This window comes from Cygnus olor, chromosome 1, assembly GCF_009769625.2.
Source record: "Cygnus olor isolate bCygOlo1 chromosome 1, bCygOlo1.pri.v2, whole genome shotgun sequence".
Classification (NCBI taxonomy): Eukaryota; Metazoa; Chordata; class Aves; order Anseriformes; family Anatidae; genus Cygnus; species Cygnus olor.
Window position 1 is genome coordinate 59,184,236 of NC_049169.1, and position 24,767 is coordinate 59,209,002.

A 24,767-nucleotide genomic window follows, 5' to 3' on the forward strand; every position below is an offset into this window, starting at 1 on the left:
TGCCCTGATGAAAACAGCAGGAGTAGGGAGAAGCCATGTCCAACAGGTGGCAAAGAAGCAAATCACAAGAGGATGAAGAGGGTAGATGAAAGCCTGAAGGCAAAGTTCAGAAATAGAGGTAGAGACTACTGATGGCTTTTGAGCATGGCAAGGCGAAGTTGAGACACTGGCATAGGAAATGAGGTGCCACAGTACTGGACAGTTTATTAACTTTTGCATGCTTCTCCTTAGATGCTTAGCAAATAAGTGTTCCTTGAAATGTATTGGAATAGCTCACTCGAACTCAGAATCTGATCTTTTTGTCAGTTAGGCTGAAAGCTGGTCCTCCAGCTTCTAAATAGTTCTAGTTACAGGGAAGCTTGCTGTTGCACTCACTGTCAGTTCGAACAAGTGAAAATACAGGCTCTGTACAGCAAAGCGTTTAAGCATGTAAAAAATTAAATGCAAGCCAGTTTACTCTGGGTTTAGCTTTAACCCTACGCATAGACTTAAAGGCTTTTGTCAGGTCCCATGTACAATGTCTGAGCCCTTTGCTCTGCCAAAAAAAAAAAATCTGCTGAATTACATTGATTTTTTTCCCTCCACTTCAACATAAATTTTGAATGTAGGCAGTGTTTCTAGTTTTTGTCAGCTTACTTTACACAGGTACATGTCTGATTTATAGCACAGCTGCTCAGCAGCACGACTGTCATTCAGGATTTGGCAGAAACAGCCCTCTGTTATCTGATAGTAGTTTGGTTTCTCAAGAGCAGGCTGTGGACACAAACAAGAGATGTAGCCCTCAGAATCATTCCCAAAGCATCCTTCAGGAAGGGAGGGGAGGTTATCCAAGTCCCCATGCTGCTGTACTCATATAAATGCTCCCTCTTTTGTTGCTGCTGGACTCCAAAGAATAAAACCAAAACACAAAGCAGAGGCGGCACCACTGAGCGAATGCCACAGTGTTCCCTTAATCCATGTGGATCAAAAACATGAATGTTTCGATTCTGTAAAGAATCTTCCTCAGCATGCTGGATTAATCACATGGATTAATAAAACACTGTTGCACTCGCTCAGTGGTGCCTCCTCCGCTTTGTATTTTCTTTTATTATTCTTTGGAGCCCTGCAGGAACAAAAGAAGGAGCATTTATAAGAGTGGCATAGGCACTGGGAATTTTATAAACTTCTCCCTGTATAAGGTACGCTGCTTGTATTTTTCCCCATGGATTGTACACTGCAGATTTGTCTGTGTCCTAAACCCTGTGCTAGTGTTCCTCTCTGCCTGAGACGTATCCAATTTAAAACCCAGGCTTTTTTCTTTCATTGTGTTTCTATGCAAAAAGTGAGTCTAATGGCACATGTGGAATGCTCTCACTTGGCTTCTTTTGTGGAGCAAACACTTTTGTGTATCATTTCAGTGGCTGGCTGGAAACTGGAGCAGGGGCCAGCTTCAGAGAAAGCCTTCACTAATGGCTTTCATATGCAGGAGTGATTTGGGAAGTACAGACTCACACTTTTCATTAAAATACACTCACATGAAAAAATATATGCTAACGTTAACTCTGTGAAGCCATGTGATAAGCTGCCAGTGTCCAGCATCTGACTGTCCAGTTCCCTCTCTGTTCACTGGTTCCAGCTCTCTGTATTTTTTACAACATCTGCTTTCAAAAATCATCCTACCTTTTGGCTTGTAAATGTGAGGCTGACCACTTCCTCTGCTGTAGGCCCCGTAGAATGTAGGTGCCACAACAAATCAGTCCAGCATAGAAATTTTCTCAAACAGTAAGTTTCTATACCCATACAGCGATGGACATTTTCTCACATGGCCAGAAGAACGTCTTTCTCTTTATATTCCTTCTTGTTTCTCCAGCTTCCTAACTTCTTTCCATTCCTACCTTCCTACCCATGCCTCTGCCCTGGCACACTATTTGCAGTGTCCTATCTGTGCATGCATTACTACAGTGCTCGATGACTCTCAGTTTGTACCCAGGGCTTACAAAGTGCTCCAGGGTTCATGCCCGCTGACTTCAGTCATCCAGTGTCCCCTAACCTTCATGCGGTACAGCTCTTCAGACTCCTTTCCTCTCTGTGCCTCCGTTTACTTCCTCTAAGTCCAACTTACTTCCCCTTTGCCAGAGATTCATAATTGGTTGACTGACTGTAGCATTACACCACCATTTTCTTTTTCTTTTCAGATGCTGCTCTGAAAACAAGTCTCTTTTACACTGATAAGACCAATTTCAAGCACCAGACATCCTGCAGTGAGCTCCTACTTTACTTTCATAGCGTATCTGCTTTGCCCAGGATTCCCCTTTTTGTAGCCTTCTTTATTCTTTGAATTTTAGAAATTCTCAAGTGAATCAAGTTGAACAATTGATCTGTACTACTTAACATTTGGTTTTTTATCACGTATCACAGAAATTGTGGCACTTTGTTCTTCAGTTTCTTTGTGTGAGCTCCTTCTTTTGCTATCATGTTTTGCATCCAATAGTGTTAAAATATTGTTTGAGAGTATTACCTGTCAGTGGTAAGTGATTCCAAGGTTGGGCATCTTAATTTTCCATATAAAAAGAAATTCTGAAAGCAAAAAAAGGTAATTACATGGGAAGAATCACCCAATAAACAGAATTTTAAATATATAGGGTATAAGTTCTTTCACTCTGTGGTAGCTGCCATTCATTAATGATAAATATAGAAACATATTCCCCTACAGACTGGTGTCACTGGAGTGTCCACTATAAAGTTTCTTGCATGTTTCTTTGACCTCTTAGGTGCTGGCCAAAGTCCTGTGCTGAAAAGAGTGCAATATCCTTGATGAAATGGTAAGCCTGTTGGTATATGTGATATGTGGCAAGGGAATCACAGATGATATGTGAATATGTATTACTACTGCCAACATGAACCACAGCTGTAGAGTTACAGTTGCCTAGAGCTGAAGCAATGACTGGTATTGAAAACATCTATCTGTTATCCTGTAGTGCTTCCTTGTCTAAACACGTTTCTGATCCACCGAGGTGAAAGAAAAGACTTCCTTCCTTCCAGTGTTTTCATGATAAATGAAATGTGTAGATTCCTTTCTATTGCTAGATGAGAAGCATTAGACTTCATATGTTTTGAGCTTATTAAGGCTTTAGAGAACACCTGATGTGACATTCTCCTAAGCAACTAGAGAATTATAGTGTATCATGCTCTAGGATAGGCTAGGTGCAAAACTGACTACATAACTATTCACCAGGCAAACAGCTACAATTTGCAGTGGCTGAGATGATGACTTAAAATTGTGGCTTACCCTGCCAGACACAGGACAGAGCCTATCTGTTCTGCTCAGCCCTGATCGCTTGGGTGTTTTGGGTACCAGGCCACAGGAAAGATGTGCTATCCATTTTGGAGTGGAAAGGATGATAAGAGTCTTTGCAAATCATGGAAGAATCTTCAAGAATATGAAAGGCTGTTGCAAGGAAGAAGGCAGTAATTTTTTCTCCCTGCCCATGGCTATTCTCAGAATAGCTTCAAGAGAAATCTGTCAAGAGTAGGACAGTACAGCTGATTTTGCTTGGAGTGGGAGATGGAGTAAATGACATCTGACCTCCGGTGATCTCAAACAGATGCATTTCGAACTGATTCTCTAGACACTCTCTTCCCATTTCCCAACAATAAGGAAGTAAGAGGCACTTTGCCTTTCATCAGGCCAACCCAAGGTTTAATGTTTTGGAGAACTGGGACTTCTTTTAAGACCTGAAAACCTGGGGTCCAAATAAAGCTTTATTTTTTATTTTTTTAACCACAAACTCTCCCAGGTTAGGTTCTAACTTTGTATTTCTGTGTCTGACTGGAGGCATGTTTCACAGTGTTTGGGTGTTTACCAGTTAGTCAGTTAGTTCATGTAAAGAACGTGAAAAGAATTTATTGTGGCACATCAAAGACAATTTTGGGTGGGCTGACAGGAGTGGTGAGACAATTTTTTTTCCTTTTTTTTTTTTTATTATTTTAATTTTTAAATACTACTTTGACACACCACTGTAGCTGAAAGGGACAATAGCAAGATCATTGCCACCGTGCATTCTTGCAATGTTTTTCTTTGGTCTTCTTGTCTGAAGTTAAAAGTCAATATGCTCAGTCACAGAAGGAAAAACAACACTAGATTTAGGTTGTTCTCATCTCCTAAACTTGAAAAGACAGGTAGTTTAAGCTAGTACTACAGCCTTCCAAGTGATTTCCTTGGTGTCAGACATATACATATTACCTTCTGAATTTTAGTTTTTTTGTTTGTTTGTTTGTTTTTGTGTGTGTGTGTACTGTAGAACTTTGCTGGCTGGTGCAGAGCAGTTAGTCTGAAGGTTATTTGTGCATGTTTAGAGTATGCATGCTGTACAGTCTGTAGGCATTGATTAGAATCATAGTTTGCTCTGGCTATCCTGATTCCTTATAAATGAAGGGAAAAAGTGTATGTGCTTTTCACTCTTAAGTACCGCCTTCAGTGCCCCTTGCTCTCAGTGTTAGATATCTACCTTAGAAGCAGGGCTACATGTTTCTCCCCATTGACCCTAGATGACTGCCTTGTCCTTCATCATTAGATGAGTCCCAAAATTACAGAGAGGTAGCAATGACTCTTGCAAGTTATAGGAAGATTTGGGTGTCTGGTTAGAGCTCGATTAAAGCTATCACAGATTGGGATATGGAAAAAAAGAGAAGGAGGGAGAGGGGAGAAAAGACCCTTAACCCAAATCATAGATGAGTGTTCCTTTTACAAAAAAGAGTCCTCACACCCTCTGTAATACATGCCAAAAAGTGAACAATTGAATGTACTGTAAATGGCCTCTTTTACTGGAGCAGTGATTATATTCAGTGTAATAGTGAGTACTGGATAAGCTAATTGCTAGAACCAGGAAAGAAAGGGAAGAGTGTGATTTTGCTGGGACTTTGTTCTGAGACAATGTGTGTTACAGGAGCAAAGAACCAACCCATCCTCTTGAAGGCATACAGCAAGATCATACTGACATACTGATAATGCCAGTTCTGGTTACTGAGAATTGCAGCCTGTGTCCTTCTGCTCAGCATTTGAGACTGTCTTTGTTCGTATAACTTCTTGTGATGAATTTGTCTGTGAATTTCTTCCAGCATTAAGCAGTTTTTTGTATTTCTGAGAACCAACCCAACAGTGTGCAGGATGAGGAGTATGGTGAAAAACTAATGCAATATGCCTTTCCTTCACTGGAAGACATAACAATAGTACTTAACTAATTAAATTGTGAAATTAAGCAACCACAACAGGCACCTTGTGGAAATCTTGAAAATAATATTAAGAGGATATCTTATGTGAAGAGCACGTGATACTGTCCATATGATCAAAATAATAATAGCCTGATGCATTTTTTCAAGACTTATTCAGAACAGACATTCAAGCATCCAGTATCCATCATCAGTGATTCATGTAGTCTTGAGGTGACAACAAGGAATGAATGGGAGGGGTTTTCTGAAGCCCCAATTCAGGAATTTTTAAGTGCTTTTAAGAATGTGTTGAGTTGTATTCTCTTCCAGGAGTGTATTTGAATGGGATTTAATCCTATTCTCAAACCCTTTTTCTGAAAGTGGTTGTCTTCTGGAATCAACTTTCATTTCCATTTGTGGTCCAGTGACAGCCCCCACCTGGATTTGAAATGAGGTCACTGGACCTGAAAGGTGGGGGTAAAGGTATCTAAGTAGCTTTCATGGAGACTTACTCTGTTGCCTATAGCTACTTTCATCTTAAATAAGGAAGTGTGGCATGTTTGTATTCACAAATCCCATTGTGCAATGCTCTGTCTCAATTGGGGCTGTCTGTGTCTCCATACTAAGTCTGAGGGCAGCTGCAATTTCCTCCATTTCATGCAAATTAGCTTCAGCCTTAAAGCTCCTGGCAAGGCGCCAGCACAGCCCTCTTTGGCAAAATTTGGATTCATCTGGGCAAAGGTATTAGCCCTTTTGCTTCAAAGCCTTTATTTTGGGACATATTTCAGTATTTTAAAGACAAATACTTAGGAAAACCTGCATTTTTTAAAGAGATGCATTCTTTAACTGCTAGAATATTCCTAAAGATAGGTAAATAAACTACAAAAAATTAAAAGAATGGTATACGTTCACGTTGCTTATCTTGAACACTACTATAAATGCCACTGCACCAGTGCCATTAAAATGCATGTCAGGAATTTTCCTTGGCTGCCTCTATGCAGCCTTTTAAGATCATTCAACTACATAATGACTTTTAAAGATATTCTTTTTGAAATGGAAGGATTTTTTTTTTTCCACGGTCTAACTGAAAAAGATATTCCACAGATTTTCAATGCAGGTTTTAAAGATATCTTAATTCTATCCCTCTGAGTTTTGGAAAACAATTAAACTCTTTAGATTACAGAGTGAGTTTGTGTTTTTCGTGGCTCCTATAGTTATTCTGTGAATATTTTAAACTTTAACTTCATTATAAATACTCTGTTTTGTGTTTTATTCTGGGTATGTGGTATTCATTTTAAAGTCAGATTTGATCCCCTCCTCCCCTGCCTTCCCACCTGTAAATACAGTAAAAATAGTTAGTTCTTCCTTCTATTCTTCTCACAAGGATCGCATTCCTAGATTTCCTAGGCACCAATTATTTAAATTCTATTTCTACCTGAAGAGTGACAATACAACAGCATCGGATGTTCCACATTCGTGCTGTTACACTGATTTTGGATTTAATTGGTTAGCAAGTAAGATTTTTCTTTTCCAGATATCCCTGCCATGTAGTTTCTTGGCTTCTTAGAATCAAGATGTGGTCCTCCTGTATAGATTGTCATTAACAAAAGCAAAGACCTTGCAGAAGAAAATTAGACCTGTGGTTCCACTTGTACAGACATTTTATCTGATATGCTAATTTCTGTAAACCTTCTAAAGCACTATGGAGTTCCACAGGTATTACCAAAATAACTGTGTCAAAACAGTGCAATTTCAGAGTTGTCACTGAAATTGCTGACTTTTCTCTTTCTTATTACTGTTGACATGCAAGATGATAAGATTCCTGGTTGTTTGTAGCATCTGAAGTGTTTTCAAAGGCTGGTATTTAGAAAAATGTCACTATATTTGCGCTATAGTAACTAGAGGCACTTTGCAAGTGACTGGACCCTTATTCTTGTAGTTATTGAGCCAGCGTTCGTAACAGCTCCTGATTTTTAGGCTGTCTATTGTTGTGTGCACTTATATCTGCTCTTATCTCTCTAAGATAAAACATGGCAATGATTTCAGTTTCTCTTTAAGAGCTTTCTGTGGCCTTCTCCAGGCCTCTGTAGTTTCACACAGTGCCCTATCAGCACTGGAGAGCCCTCTGTGCGCATAGGGGTGAAGGCACCTAATCTGCCATGTAATTTTCCAGGGTGATAAGAAAAAATAAAATATATATAAATGGATATTCATTCATCAGGAATAGGATTGAAAACCTGAGAGTAATACAGGATTGTTGATTTGTTCAGTAAAATACAGTTAGTTTTTGTAGCTGCTGTAGTTGGTCTCCTGGTCTGACGTTGTAGGTTGTTCAAATTTTAGAAAAAATTCTATGATAGTTGGCAGCTAGTACAGTCTGTTGTTTTACATGTGCTGGAAAACTGGCTATGTCACGAAGTGAAGGCACAAACCTACCAGCTTGCTAGGGACACTAAAATATCCATTGTGAATAGTCACAGCCCTCAAACGTGACAGCCATAAAGTGATGAATGCCTCTCCTTGAACAATTTGAAAATGCTAAAAACTTTGTGTTGTTAAAAAATGTTATAACTCTGGGAAGAATAATTTTGCATGAAGAAGGGAAGAGTTTGATTTGAAATACTATCTCAACCAGTGTCAAAGGTGGTAGATCATAAACTCCTTTTAGTTTTACCTTCTTGCAGTCATAACTTGTGTATTAAAATTGAAATTTATTTATCAGGCAAGCAATTTTACAGGGAATTAGTTACTGGTTTGAATGCAAATTATATCAATTTGATCACAAAGAAGGATAATTTCATTTAGATAATACACAAAAGTTCTCAGAGTTTGGAATAACAGAGAATAACGGTTGACATTTTCTCTCTGTGCTTTCTATAGGTAAAAGTCCTACTAATGTAAACAATAGAATAACTGTCTAAAGCTTTGGCCAAATGTGTTGTTATTAGGCATGTCTATTAGCACTGCTCACCTTTCTTACGAATGCTGTTAATTGCAATAATACACCTTGTCTCTTAGCTAATTACTGATTGGGGTGGATTTCCAGGATAATTTGTCTGTTATTTTAATGCAGAATATTTCTCTGATGAAGCACAGCTGAGATTGTGGTGGAAGCAGCTTGAAGGCAGATAAACACAGAGGACAGGAATGCCTTAAACTGGGTTTGTCTGTTAGATTCTGAGTCATGAAACAATACCCTGGAGTTATCAGTCTTCATCTCAAACTTGGCCTGGAAACTGGACCAGAGCTTCAGACTTGAGTCCTGGCACTCCACCTCTTGCTGTGTGGACATAATTCTTGTCTGTGTTCTCTGTATGTCATTACCACCCATTAATCAAAATTGAAATACTTTTCCCATAAGGTTTGAGTCACTGAACAGCATCCAAAACACTCGATCTACTGAAAGAAACTGGCCATACATAAAATATGTGAGTGTTTTCTACGTCAAGGTGCTACCAAGGAACTTGAGGGATCAGTGAATCACCTTTATAATTCTGCAGCCCTCTCTCCCACAAGCTTAAAACTCCTGCAGGTAGTGAACGGAAGAAAAAAAAAAAAAGACAGGGAACAGGTGCCCTGGTCTGGGCAGATGAAATCCACTTTTCCATAGCCATACCATTATCTGAATTAAACTGTGTGACTCCTGCTTGATCAACACGATTTAGTGGAACATCTAGATGATGATTTCTCTATTCAACACTCACACAAATTAAATGGAACAATCGGTTCCTGGGACTGCACCAAAAGGAGCTAAATCTGCAACTGCTATCATTTCATAAGAAAGTAAGAAAAAACAAAACCGTTGATGCTGCCTGTGCACATTGTCTGTGTCCAAGGTTTGGGTTAGTCCTGGGAAAAAACTGCCTGCCTAGTGCTGAACACATGATAAAATGACAAGTGCAGATAGAGATTTCAAGACCTGCCTGCTAGTCAGATCCAGAAAGTGCATTCAGACCTGTGCACAGCTAGCTTTTGTGCTCTGATTGACTTCTGTGGTCCAGCTGGACTATGAGATGCAGCAAGGTTGAACAACTTGCCTGAGGTTTGACAGGATCTGAACAGGGATCAGGCTGTGCATCTGGGTTTGCTCTGTGCCTTTCACCACTAAATGAGGTTTCTGTGAAGGAAACAGAGATGTCTCAGCTGCTTGTTCTATCTCCTATCTTCTGAACAGTAGTTGTTGCCTGTTGTTACTAGAATTGTGATGCATATTACAGTGTGCATTTCTGTGCTATACAAAATGCATAGGCCGGAATTGCAACTGTTTTCAACAGCAGTAGTTAATTACCTACAGGCCTGTTTGTAAATTGTTGCTTTAATTTTAAAACAGCTTTGGTGTGCACTGGGGAATTCATTTATGGCAGAAAATAGCCAGAACCATCAGCTTTCCTGAATGTGATCACCAGTTCAGGATGTCTGCACGACATGGGGATGTTTCATCCTATAGAGGAATGCAGGTGAGATCTCTTTTTAATTAGAGAGCTAGAAAAAAAAAAAAAAAAACACTTCAGGGAGCGAAATGTGCTTAGAGGCCTTAGCTGAGCTTTTAAGTTCATTTGATGGAAGCATCAGACATATTTACCAGCCTAGGTCCTTGGAGGTGAGTGTTTGCACAGAGGTCTGGTACTGACTCCTTGAGGAGCTTGTACAGTGCGGGTATTCAGTATAAATTCATATGCATCAAGCACTCAGACAAAGAGAAATGAGGAACCTACATTCTGGCTATGTACACAATGTACCTCGATTGCCTGAGAACAGAAGAAATCTGTCTGAGAGCTCTAAATTGGCAATCCTTTATGTGGGTTCAATTCATCATTTTAAGAAAGAGAGTAGTAAGATGAGAAGAGCATGATGTTTTTTTGCAAAGTTGTTTTAGTGTTTGAGAAATTTGGTTGAATCGTACATTTTAGCCATGACTTGATGTCCATCACTCAGTGCCTTACGAGTCATCGGGATTCTTGTGGTGAATGCAGCTTGCTGCCAGAAAATCTCAACCGTTGTTAATGTATAGGCATTCATCATCTGCTGTTCATTAACACACATATTGCTAATGCCTGGCAATAGAGCGAACATTTTTCTGGAGTGGGGTCGAAAAACTAATTATTCACCATATGGTGGCCAGCTCAGCAACAATTGCTGAGGCCATGGAAGCAAAAGGAAGTTGGCTGGTTGATTTCTTTGGGCAGTTTGCACAGTGATGACTCTCTTGACACATGCCATTCATGTGGCCGCTGAATAACAGATGGGCTAAGGCTGGGAACTGTGGAAAAATCATGGCAGAGATCTGGTGGCAGCCTCTGTCTTTTTATCCTTCAGAATGACTTTGGGTCACGTGGGCTGTGAAAATAACAAGTAGGGGATTGTGCTCTGAGGATTTCCCTGCTTCTTTCATAAAGCCAGAGCGTAATTTTGACTGCCTTTTCGTATTTTGTTTATTAAAGGGATCAGGGTTTTAGATGAAAGAGATTACTTGGTTTGTGGTAAGGGGGCTGTGCTGTGCCCATGACACTCGGCTCATTGTTAGCAGGAAAAATGCTGGCAGTTTGATAAGGGATAAGAAAATGGAGGGGTTTTAAATTAAAATTTAAATTACTCCTTATTTGTTCTTTTCTCATTTGTAAATCTCACATAGGCAAGTTAAGATAAGAGCTGTTTTAGATTCAGAATACTCAAATCTGAAATGAGTTAGTTTTTTTTCCAGAGGAGCTTAGTAAGGGAGGGTAAGATTAATTTGAGCATGCTGCCTTTGCAACTTGTATGCTTTCTGGATTTCATATCGTTCTGATGGTGCCTGAATGGGGATGGCAGTGAAAGTTTCCAAGCAGAGATTTGCTGAGCTTTAGCATCATTCAAAATTAAATCAGGTTGGTCTGAGCTATCTTCAAATTAAATTTTAACTGATGATAGTAAATTGTGACATTTCAGAATCCTCTCATGTCTCTTCTCTCAAGAGTAAGGAGAAGTTGACAAGCAGCAAAAGTGTTGCTGGATCCTCTCTAAAGCTGTGCAGCATTCCCAAGAAGGTGCTGGTCAGGCTGGGCATAGGGTGTAAAAGGAGAGGTGAAATGAAAGTATGGCTGTGCACCAAGTTGCCCCGCATGAGGGAAAGTTTGCATGTGAACCTATCATTTGTGACTTGCATCCATCTTGTCCAAAACAAAAGACAAAGCTTCTTCTGCCAAGTGTGGTATTTGAGGTCTTAATTCAAGATTCACGTTAAGTAAACATTTCTTACTGTCATATTTTATCTAAGCATACACAGGACCCTCCCGTCCCTGTTAATCTGTAACACAGCAAAATTTAAGCCATATTTTACAATTGACTATTTTTAGGATTTCTTTTTACGAGTAAATGGGTGCATGTGGCTTATCGTTGTGGCATTCCTGTTGGCTGTTCTCAAGTAACTCTGCTATTTCTGTATCTGAATGCCACACAGACAGCATCATGATGCTGAACAGACCATTGCGTAAGCACCACGTCTTTGTGTCCTCACATCAGCTCTCGTACAAACTCTGCTTTCCCTTCTGTTTTGCAACCAGCCTGTTGATTCCAGAAGCAGTGGTGGTTGGAGGGACCCCTCTGCAGGCTGATCTTCATTGCGTCAGTGCAAGTACACAGGAGGGAATGAACAACAACAAAAAATTGAAAGCAAAAAGTCTTCTTGTTCCACCCACTCCTCTGTATTTTCTCCTGTAGTGTGCTGAAAATGTTTTTATCTTGGATTCTCCTGTCAGTATTTACCACAGGCCAAGGACAGATAACACTAATTTTCATTACAGCATTTTGACTGCTGAAAGGTTATTCATCTAGTGATCCATGCCATCACCAGGCCATGCAGCATCCCAGAAAAGTGCTGGTTTGTCTGCCCATGCTGGCGGCACAGCTCTCCCCTCCCTGGCAGCCCTCCCACAATGTGGGCTTCTGCTGCCCTTTTGAGCCATCCCTGCACTGGGTTGCACAGCACCAAGAGCTGGTTGCTAACAGGTAGTGAGTACATGGCTGCGTCTGGAGCTCTGGTTTCTACCTCTATGTTTTTGCAAAAGAGTTGTATCTTAAACATCCACATCTTCCACAAAAAAGTATTTGATACTTTCCCATAAGTGACCAAGGGAATAAATTTTACCAGCTCGGTCTCCTCTGAGAGAATGATGTTCACTGGCCAATAACAATGCTGGCGCTGACTATGTCTTCTGGAGAAGGAATAAACAAAGTGTGTTTTATTTGATGAACTTCCTCATCTTTTTTTTTTTTTTTCTTTTTTTTCCCATGGCACTAGTCTCTGAAAGCACTATGTGGGGATATGCTGCAGTTCCCTCAGCCCTGTTGTGCATGATCTGTGTCTCCAGGCTCTTGTGTCCTCCTTGGTCCGTGATGGCTCCTTTGCTCAGCCGGTGTGTGCCCCCGCTTCCCTTGGTAGTTTTCCTATCCACATTAAAGGGAGGGATACTTCTGTTTTTAGCAAGAAGTGAGTCCAGCATTTCTGGGTCTTAGTGCACCAGTGCTAGTGTGTTAGAGGGCTGGATTTTCATATCACTGCTTCTCTTTAGCTTTTGGATTCTTCTTCGTACCCCAGGCACCTAACTACTGACCCTGCATGTATGTTCCACCTACTCATCTGAGCTTGCAGAGCTCTCTGCTCACCTGGCTGGAGAAAGTCCCTCAGATTTTGCACAGAGATTTGCAAGGTATTCTTGTGCTTGCAGTTTTTAAATTTGAATGCCTGCCAAATCTGATAGCTAATAGTCTCTTTTTCCATGGGAAAAATCCAGAAGAGGTTAAATATTTATTAGGAAAATTCAGCAAAATTCCTAAGACCTCATTTGAGGTGTAAAGGGATTTTGCGGATTTGAAGAGTGACAAAGATGGTGTGAAAGTATGTTCTCATACACACAAACCCACATTATATAGATATATTCAAACCACATACACACATAAACATACATTATATATACATGTATACTTCTACGCCATTTTCCATCCATAAGTATATATGTATATAACCATATATTTAATAGCAAAATCATTTATTTTAAAAGTAAAAGGTGCATATTAACAATATCGGGTCACAGAGAACAAAGCCAAAACCTTAATGTAAGAGTGGTCCTTTTTCAGATTGAAAAGCCACATTCTGTCCTGAGACAATGATGGAAAAACATTGCAATCCAGTTTCTTCATAAAGTGCTTCTAATCCAAATTATGATTTTGTTGTGATTTCACCACACACAATAATCTTCTCTTTGACTGTTGTTAGACACTTATCAGTATATTATCAGTATGTGTTCTTATTTTTACAGTGCAACTAGGGAACTGGAATCTGTATTATTCCCCTGCTTATGAAACACATTAAACATGGAAGGTAATCGTCTAGACTTAAAAAAATAAATAAATTGGTATGAAGTAAGTAAAAGCCCAGCTATCTGCGTTGGGATGAATATCCCAGTCTATATTCCAATTACAGAAGACATTAATTCTCCATGTTAATAGCTAACGAGAGTTCAAATGACCCTATTTTTATTTTTTTAAAATCATTTGGAATATCACGCATTGTGGGAAACATCATAGGACTAAATACGTTGACTGTTTCAGTTGAAGTACTTCAGAAGATTGAAATTTGGCAGAAATGTTTTTCAAATCAGAATTTGCTGTTATTTGCTCAGGTTCCTTCAAAAATGGAGATGAGGTGTACAACAACTCCTTGTGTAAAAACTAATCCATTGCCATGCTTTGGTAGTTGTGATGCTCACTGAGCAGTTTTGTTTTTATTTGATTCACAATAACCTTATCAAAGTGTTCAGGCTTTAAAAACAGATGTTAGATGAGCATATTATTTTATTTTATTTTTTTTATGAATGAAGATGCTTTGTAGGAAAAAGTTGTTTAATTTCATATATTGAGCTAAGTATCAGCCCTTCGAACACTGAAGTACAGGATTTGACACTAGTTTTTGTTTAACTCCCCCTTATATGACAAGCAGGAGAAGAACTTGGAAGCCCTAGATATAATGAAAAGCTTTGTTTTGTGTCAAGACCCAATATCTACCATGACCTTCATCTAAGGATTTGGTGAATGCTTGCCTGGGAAAAAGTTCAATAAATTGCCATAAATTATGGGTGCAGAGCAATACAGCCATTTCTGGCTAGGCTTTAGAGCCCAGAGTTTGGTACTTTATCCACTCTTCCTAAATCATAGAAAAGCCCTACGCTGAGCTGAGGGACTCATCCATTTGGATAGGACATGCTGTTTATTCTGTTGCTAGGTTAAAATGCCTCTTACTTTAAGAACAGCTGAATCGCTTTGCTCTCATCCTTGCTTAATACACATCTTATGTAGATTATATGAACCAAATTGGTTTAAGTGAGAGATTAAGCAAGGGATATGTAGTGATTATATGTGCCTCTAAGCGTTAGGTTGTGTATTTGAAACTTTGCTGTATATTTTTGTAAGTCCATTCACATACTGAATATTAAAAACATTCCCAATCAGAATATAGGGATTTTCCCAAGAATAACATCTTAAATGCTCCTTTAACTAGTTTTGTTTCCACTTTGTCAGCCTTATTTGCTGAATCATCACAAAAGTTTATTGGATGTTTTTACAACTTTTGGCTTTGCTACCCATCTCCAGCATGCTGAAGTGGGCCCTTAACTCAGTGTAGTTCGGGAAATACTTCACTGTGATTCTCATGTCACACATTAGCAAATTTCAGGACTGTGAAACAGGACAATGAAAAGGAGGAAAAAAAAAGAGAGAAAGAGAGACTGGATATTTCTTTCTATACTTCCCTGTGCTTTATTTACACAATATATTTCCATCCTCCAGCAGCTGAGTTCAAGCAGATGGTTTAAATGGAAAACTAAGCAAGGAGTCTGCAACCCCATTTTTTGTGAATCTTAGCCTAGACTCTAGTGTCCATTTCCTAGGAAGCAATTTAACCTAAATTTGATTTTAATTAGATTAGGAGGGAGACCAAACCTCCCTGTTGTTAGTTATAGTTCTCAGAAGAAAAGTGAAGTTTGTCACAAAAGTAACACTAACCACTGAACCTGATGGTCGAAGTAGACCTCACGGTGTCTGGAAGCCCCGATGAAGCAAAGATCAGCTATGGTCATGCTGGTGCTGACTGATTTGTCTCACTGGCTTGTAAAGGCTTCCAGAGGTGAGGGCTCCACAACCCCCCAGGCAATGTATCCCATTGCACAAACCCTTCTTGCATGGGACTGAGTTCAATGGGTTTGCCACTGCACTTGAAAGCTGTTTAACTTTGAGCCCTGGAAGACTTTTGGGTTCCAGGCAGTGATGTATGGCAGTCAGAGTTTTAAGCAAGTTGCTTCAGATGATCTGCTAATGGCTTGGCACAAAGGGATGGTTTTTTTGACACAAATAAGATTAATCCCATTACCATGCTGTCAATACTCCTGTGGCCTCATAAACCTGTGCTCATTCTAATGCCACAAAATGCTTTGCTTGTTATTTGATCTGGCCACTGTTACACATATTTCATTTGATGTCTGTGTCAGACCCAGCTTTTTGTATCGTCTGTCAAGTGTAACTAAGGAAGATCAAAAGTAAGTGGGTCTTGTGGTTTTCTTCTATTTGCCAGAGTGTGTGTAATGTTATTCCACTTACGATAATGTTCTTGGCCTTTTACGAAGGCTGTACGATGAATTCTCTATGGATATGAGACCAAGTTACCCTGTATGTTTTCTTGGCAGTATGCTTCAATCTGTCTTGGAGTTGGCAAAAACACAAGCAAAGTGACTGGTGAGCAGGTTGCTTTATGATAAGAGTAAGGGATGTCAGAAAAGAGGCCAGACACTTGTACATATTGTGTGAGTCTAAGTCTGTACGTATCTGCACAATTAAACAGAATAAATGCTTGTGGTAGGTTGGTTTTGTTTAGTGAGTAGGTAAACTTGCCAAACACATGAGGTGGTGGACACTGGGACTGTCAACGTGACAGTGACAGAGAGGACAAAAGTGAGGGCAATGACAAAAATGGGGATCTAGTAACGTGATGTTTCTTAGTGGCTGAAGAGATCATGGTACCTATATAGTGCAGCAGGATTGGAATACAAGTATTTGTGGTCTGTAGATTTTACATATAAAAATATTCAGTTTGGGTCTCTCATAGTTTAGCCAAGAAATGTATTTTCTTTTTCCCATGTAGCTTTGGTCTAGTGCACGTTTATAACACTCTGTCCTGTAATTTTATGTGTGTAAATACACAAACATACATTATTAAACTCCTGCTCAGAGCTTACTGATGCAGCTGTGTGATGTGATTGTATCTGCAAGACACTGTCTCGTCTGGTCACTTAGTGCAGATGACAGTTTTCCATAACCCCAAAACAGTTTCTGGAACCTACAGTTTACTATGGAAATCCTCATGAAACCTATTGTCTAAACTTATCTTTTTCTAGAGACTTGGTTTTGGAGGGAGAAAATATTTTTTCCATCCCAATAATGAAAACTTTAGTAAGTGTTTTTTTTTTTTTTTTTTTTTTTTTTTAAGTTCATTAGTTTAGGGGGGGAAATTGATCTCTGAAAAAAATTATAAAGTGAAATAATTTGTGTTGACAGCTGGGATGTGTTGATGCGGTGGCTCTTTTCTGTTGCTATCTAATTTTTGTTCTGAGAACGTTACACAAATTCAGGCACTCGCTAATTCAGCAAATAAGGTCCCACTGCCAAAGCAAATTCTAACTGTGAACATGTAATCAGTTCTGTGGCTCAAATAGGAAAGTGCCTTATGCCTACGTTTAATTTCTGTGCACTTTTTTCTGCCAGGCTGCTCTCTCTGTCTTTGAACAAGTTCAGTTTTGCAGTCAATACAGGAGCTGACCTCGTCATTCTAATAATATTTTTCCTCTTTCAGCACATGAAAACATTTGTTGCGTGGGATGTTTGGGTTTGCGTTTGGGTTTTCATTAACACAACCTGAGTGGAAGCCAAATCCTCTCTCACGGCTGCGTGGGTGTGCTTTGACTGGCAGACGGGTGTCAGCCCATGACGTGGGTGGGAGGTACGGGTGGCAGGGAGGGACCTGCTCGCTGGCAGCTCATCCCCACCCCATGTCCCCTGGGTGTGACGATGCACCCCAAGAGCAGGGAGCTGCCAAGGGGCCGCCTGAAGGAGCCTGAGCAGGTTCTGGGGTCGCTGGGGACTCCAGGAGAAGCGGCGTGTCCTGCTGATGTGTTCCAGTGGGGGTTTCAAACAGGACTTTTTCATCAACCTCTCCCCAGTGTTTAACAAATAGCAGTCTACACTGAAAAAATGTGAGAAATATTAGTGACCCCAACACTGAAATGTTTGTCGGATGTGCTTTTCCTCCCGGCTACTTCCTGTCATTAAAAAAGAAAGCCATCTTTTATTTTCTCGGGGGCCTCTCTTTCATTATCTGTGGTGATATTTACTTGATTATTCCATATAAAGGAAGGATTATACCATATAAAGGTAGAGGCCCCAGACAACATCAGGGCCCTTCAGAGCTCTGCACTGTGCAATCACACAGATGACACTGCTCTTCTGTGCCGAAGAGCTTGGGATGATCTGTCACCAGAGGCGAAGAAAGATGTTAGTCACCAAACCAGCCTCTTGCTCCCAGAAGACACCCAAGGGGATAAGAAGAGCCACAATTAGGAACAACATGTCTGATGTGTGCTGGCTGCACCCAGTGTGTGCTGCAGCCTGCTACCACAAACAGCTTGTATGGCTGGGAGCAAACCAGAGTGTCTGTTAACCACACCTCCTGCATTGGTTTGAATTTACACTTTTGGAGATCCCTGATTTTGCCCCAGATTTATCTGTGCAAAACTGGCATCACCAGTAGAATTTTAAAGATCGACTGATTTTAATTTCTTTTTAAATGGTGAAGGAGATTGTATCAAGTATATTACTGTTTAGTGCGGAGCTGCAAATCTGATTTTCACTGAACAGTCAGACAGCACTTTCAGACAATTAGCTGAAACACACTGGATGAACTAGATATAAGGTCTAGATGAAGTTGATGTACATTACCTGTACTTGGAGCCAGCCCTATGCCTGTGAGAGCACTTAACACGTGAGGTAGCAGGTAAAGGAACACAACTGCAACTTTTTATGTCCAGCACTGAGGGCACAGTGGGACTGAGGCAGACTGACTGCAGAGCTGCTATGCAGAGTCAGCAGCTGAGTCCCACAGCTATGCTCATCACAGAGCTAGTGGGTGTATTTCTCGAAAATGTCTTGGGAAATGATCTCCCATTTTGTTCTGCTGTGACTTTTGCTGTTCTGTTTTGCCTTCTTGAGGAACATGGTGACATCCTTATCTTCATATTGCAAGTATGGAGAAAAATCATCTTTCAGAGTAATCTTGCACTGGCACGCTGTACAAATTTCACTAAAAAATTCATTAATACTCGCTGAGAAAAGAAATTAATCTAGCTGAAAATCTTGGAACATGATTATTATGAACATATATAGGCTTAAAGGTGAGTTTTATACTGCTTTTACTAAACCACAGACTTCAAGTTCTGATTAAATTGTCTTTAAAGCTCTGGATTGAAGGTATTTAATGTTTTTCTTAGTTCTTATTCTTTTTGAGTACGCTGCATAAGCTAGAGTATAGGTAGGCCAAAGCTATAGCTGTTTGATCTCTGAACATAAGGATTAATTCATCTTGGCTTCATGAATTTGAGTCTCCTGTTTAACTGACATTTTCCTTGTCTGCCTTTTTTTGATGCCAGGGAATCCACAGCGGATAAAGCAGTTAGAAATCTGCAAGGAAAAATACCCAACACCACCCTTTCCTCAGAGCAGGTACTTCATTAGAGCATGGAGAGATAATTGCAAGAAGCCTGGATCGAATGTTTGAGTGCTCTGCTGCCTGGGTAGAGACAAGCTGGGCTGAATCTTCTCTGTGGTGAGGAAAGGAGATGTTTCTCTCCAGCCCTCAGCCTCTCAGCTGGGCTATGAGCAGCACAGCAGAGCTCTTTGCGGGGCATGAGGCTGGTAGAAACCCGTCCATGTCGTTCCTGGTGTCTCCTGAAGAACCCCTCCTGGGCTGTGTTAGTGTAAAACAGTAAAAATGCTCTGAAAGCAGTGTCCTCCTTTCCCTTTGTTGGTGAGTTGTTACATAAATGGTCTTCCCAATTAAAAAGAAAAAGATTTTGCATAGATGTATTGTATTCAGATTCTCATTTTAAGTATGTATCTGTACAATTCCGCTAACAGCTGACTGAAGCTATAAATAAATAATACTATCTTTCTGGCTTCTCACTGTTTAGTGGGGCAGAAGATGATTGGGAAGCCTTTATTTGTTCATTGAACAAAGGAGTCAAACTATTTAATTTAACTAAACGAATGAGCACTGATTATGGAGTCTTCCTGTCATTTATTAATTTTACTAAAGAGACTTCTAAAAGGTTTGTAACGGTTTTGTCCCTTCCATGCCATCTAAGGGCCAGACTGTGAATGTCATTTCCTGAGAAAGAATTGCTATAACATAAGGAATAAAACTGGCATTTAATTGGAGTAACATCACTGGCATTATTTACGTGGCTACTGAAGGATTAGTCCAAGATTTTAGTCCCCTGCGCTATATCCTTTTAATTCTGATTTTCAAATGCTTTTACAATTGAAAAGTGCATTATCGAGCCTCAAAACCAGAACGTTGTTGTTGACTGCCTGTTCCTGGCTTGTCAATGCAAGAGCTATTGTGGGAGCTCTATCTTATAGGAAGAACTGCTGTTCAGCCTAATTATTACAGATTATTAGATTAATTTTTTAATTGAGTAGCCTAATTAAAGTAGCCCCCCTACTAGCAGTTAGGAAGAATATATCTATTATCTCGTGTTCACTTTCTCTTTGCAAAATCACTGCTAAGGAGAAGGAGGACAGCTCAAATAGTTGCTATGCTTGCATCAGTTGCCAACTTTCAGGCGTATTCTGACAATAACAGGTTTTGACAGAATTTTAAAGCATTTTGCCCCCCTGGTTTTCAGCGATGATAAATGTGCCATACAGATGACCTTTACACAAGGCCGCATGTTAATATTCAGAACCGTGCTTTTGTTTGTCTTGAACAATGGCTGTCATTAAGAAAGCTTGGTTTGCCAATATGCCCCCCTGGTCCAGCGCCGGACCCTTTCTGATTGGGCACCGGGAAGCATCATGTGCCTTTGACTGAAATGACATGGAAGATGTATGGTCCAAGTGCCGTCCTCGGCACCACTGCTGTGATGGGAAGAAAACCACTCTGACCCAAATAGACCTGCGCTCATACAATGTCGCACCAAACGAAGACAACATATTGGGAAGAAAAATGCTTGTAAACTGTGTGTGCTGGAAGATGTATTGGTCAGACGGCCATAGGGCAATCTTTGAGCTATTGAAATCTTTAGAAATATTGTTTAGTTCTTGAACAATACTTACAAACCTAATTAATCAAGCATAGATGGTTATTTTCACTCTTTACATACTGCATCATTTTGGAACAAGAATAGGGCTGTCACATTTATTTTGCTGACCAATTCCCAGGTGCTTGCTGGCAAAAGCAGAGTTTGAACATACATTTCCACAGCAATTCTGAAATAACAGCCTTAGCAGAGCTCCTCGCCTGCTCCTAACCCTTAACGTGCTTCAAAACTTCCTCTTTGTTTCCATTTCTCTTTTTGTGCATTTCTTTGGCTACGACACACCATTTTCTTTCTGATTTAATTCTCTTTATATTTAGTTATTGCTAGGAATAAATTTGACATCTCATCCAGAATAGTATTTTAAACGTGCCATGGACTTAATGTATGATGGAAAAAGGTAACAGCACAATTTTAATGTCAAATCAATCATATATATACCTCACAAAAGATCGGCAGATAAAAAGTTCAGCATAAGACTTGTTATTAATATATATATTCTTTTTTTTCCTACTGCTTATACTACTGTCTTTTCCGGAGAAACTCTTGGGAATAACTCATGCCATGAATTCTTCTTGAATTGGATGTAAGCTGAGGACTTTGATCTCTTTCCAAAACTCAGATTTTTTGAATCCACAGTCCTACTGAATTCCAAATTCTGGTATCTCTACATTTAGATTACTCTTATTGTAATAAAGGCTTACTGGCTTCAAAATTTTTGACATACAGATTGTGGCCAAAGCTTCTGAACATTGAAAGCAGTTATTGAAAGCAAGTAACTTGACATTTGAATTAATCTTAAAAGCTATTATCATATTAGTAAGTTTTGAAACTAATTTTTACAGACAGTAAGCAATTTATTAAAATGTTTGAGGTGGTTATTGAAATTTTTAACAATTGTGTATAGCAAGAACCATTAAATATCAAGTTTCTTTTTTATAATTAAAATCACTGAAATGACATTTATTAGTTAAAATACCAATTATTATTTTTGCATTTATTATAATATAATAATCGTACTAATATGTTCAAGAGATCTCCTAAAGTAAACTACCATTCAGAAAAAAATGTATATTTTAAATCACTTCTGATCCTGGGCTTTATGTTAAATGAACAGTCAGAGTTAAAATCACATTTGAATTGCCCTCAGTGGCAACACTTTCCCACTTCAGGGCTTGCTTGCTTTAAGAATGGAGATCCTTAAGCACATGTTTCATTGTATTTAAATGCAATGCAGTGAGATATGCCCAGAAAATATGGATCTGTTGAATGTATGTAGGAACATTTTTGCAGTTCCAGCTATACGTGCTAATTAACTATTTTCTTTTTAAAAGTACTGCGTATAGCCTACCACCCTGGTAACCTCATTTATGCATGTTTAATATAATAATCAGTCCCTATAAAAGCATTTCCCTACCAACCAGGCTTGAGGTGGTGTAGGAAAATGTTCGGCCATTGGTTGTCAAAGCCTGCTGCATGGGGAACACGAGTGTCCAGTGCTAGAAGTCTTCCTATTTGCAGAAATGAATGGAAATAAGCCACGTAAAAAGCAGTGTTGCTCAGGCTAGAACAGTGAATTTGTCTGTAAACTAAAAATCAATCTGAGGCATGTGAATCTTCAGAGTTTGTGCACACAGCATGATTACAAAGTAAGGGTAGCTGTGCAGATCTCCAGACTAATTTTAAAGATGCTAAGCTGCTAGGTCCAAGCAGCATTCCTGTCTCCAGCACTCAAAAATCACATGGCATTCAAAAATTATTGATTTTGGGGTTTATTCTGCAAGGACAGGAAAAGCAGTAATTTTGTGTAACAGGGAAGAGAGGTGGTGAGTTAATGATGTGGTTGCAGCCATGTTGGCTTCAGAACCAAGCCAGTGACGTGAGGCATTCACCATGGAAAAGTAGTTACTAACCCACCAGGCTTCATGTTACTTTAACTTGATGACTGCTGCCTCGGTGCATCACATTTTACTTTTCCTCCATCTGTTTCAGTCCATTTTAGAGAAGAGGACAGAGAAGTTGTGCCATCGCAATTCTGAACACGGTGTTCCCAAGTCACCCCCACCCAGGGATGCTACCCCATCAGGCTGAGGGGAAGAAAGGACACAGACCACCTTGAACCCTGTAGGCCAACACAGGCAGAGATGAAGATGCTGCATTAGGTGTGCTTCAGGATGCTGCTCCTCATTGGTGAGAGCAGGGTGCTGACAGGAATGGCCATGGGGCTCAGGCTGATCAGATGTTGGGCAGAGCTCAGCTGTGAGCGAGCAACTGATGGGCCAGGTAGGTGTTACAGTTGGATTCATTTGCTCTGTTTTGCCTTTGATCTCATCTTCAGCAGCACAAAACCAAGATTATGTTGTATCAGTTCCTATTCTGCAGCTTATTTCAGAAACCAGTTACACCCTTCATGTTTAAACGCTGGGTAAACCAAAACCCTAGCTTTACAGCGTATTTTCCATAGTTTGGGGCTCTCTCTCCCATTTCTCCAAGAGCAATTTAAATGCTGATTACAGCGAAAATGGAATTTTCTATGATAAGGAACTTATGTTGAGGTAAATGCAGAAGAGGAACTGTGTTTTACCCTGAACAGTCCACCTGTGAAATGCTGCTCTGGCTGAGCAGTGCCTGTTCCCAGTAACAACACTGGGGTCATTGGTGACTTTGGGCAGTGCAAGTAAAACAGTGTTTTAGTTTCTGTCTCAGTATACCTCAATGAGGATGGCGGTGGCTTTCTGGCCCTGCTTTGGTAGGAAGATGTAGGTGGCCTGCGTATATACACAGTGAGCACGCTGTATAGGTCTTTCTGGCTCTTTTTGTGTGCTCATCTATCCATCAGCTCAGCTGCTGAGCCAAATCCTCACTTTTGGATTTTTGACTTAAATCCTCTAAGTTTTTCCATGTCTGCTGAGGCTAATGCAGATGGGGAAGGGGCAGGAGCAGCAGGCAGCCATGCCAACCCGTGCCGCACGAAGGCTGTGCCTGGGTGGCAAGGGGTGGCTGCGGCACTGGCAGCCCCAGCATCCCCTGTTACCATGGCACTGCTGACATTCTCTGGGCTTCTTCATATTCCGCAAAAAAATGCTTGGGGCAAACACCTTCTTTCGCAGAAATTTGGCATGACCGTCTCCTTCACCACTGGCCTGTTCTTCCACCCATCTCCCCACAAAGAGGTTAATAAATGTTTACTTTTTTTCCTGTTTCCATATGGTTTGTTCACAGGCTTTTGCTTGTGTGTGTATGAATGCTGACTTGCATTGACTGCTGTGAGGGAATTGTTCTACTAATGCTGGCCATCTTCAAATCAATGCCTGCACATAACAACAGAAAGTGCCTCAGATGTAGTGGTTTCCACAGGACTATTGTTAGGCCTTTGTTAAGCATTTTTGAACCTAATAAATAATGTCAAAAGTCTCTATCCTAGCCAAAAATGTTCCTTTTGAAACAGTTCTAGTAGTATTTTTGTTCTGTGATGTTTCCCAGTGTTGTGAAGAATTTGTGCCTCACAATAGGAATCTGGTATATCGCGTGCCACTTTGCCATTTTTTTTAATTTATTTTGAGATGGGAACCCTTCTTTTCTGGGCAGGCATTACCATTTCTTTACATAAATGTGACTTTTTCTTGAATAGCCATATCTCTTGGAACTTCGGTGTTGTAAATGCTACTAAAATTTGCAAACTACAGAAGGATCAAATCTTAATAGTGATGGAAAGAAGGGAGGGAAAACAAAATGCTCAACTTAATTATATGCTATTTCAGTGAACATCCTTTGTGTTTTGTTGCATAACTCATAATTAAATTAAGTGTAAAGCAGGGTTTTAACAATTGCTTTATGCACTGAAAAACAACGATAACGATGGTCAAACATGATCACAGTAGTCCCCTCTGACCGTAATATCTATTCATCTAGACCTTAATGACTATTTATTCTGAAAGAAGTTCCAATTGGTGACTCACTGTGATTCATTATATTTTATATAGTACCTATTAACAATAAACTTGAGCTGTCCTTAATCTGTAGTTTAATTTGTGGATAACATTCCTATTTCTGCAGTGCAATAGTGTGTAGCAAATCAAACTAGTATGAAGCATACTTGAAAGACATATTCTTTTTCTGCGCAGTTTACTTTGCTTATTTTAATTGGACTACGGGGAAAAATGTCAAAAATCACATTTCTGTGCATTC

At 39.9% G+C, this 24,767-nt stretch overlaps 1 long non-coding RNA gene across 1 annotated transcript in view; it reads left to right on the plus strand.

Annotated features, from left to right (window-relative positions):
• LOC121078131 overlaps window positions 1-24,767 on the plus strand; it is a 71,356-nt gene that overhangs the window by 25,591 nt on the left and 20,998 nt on the right. The gene's annotated exons all lie outside the window — the stretch shown is intronic.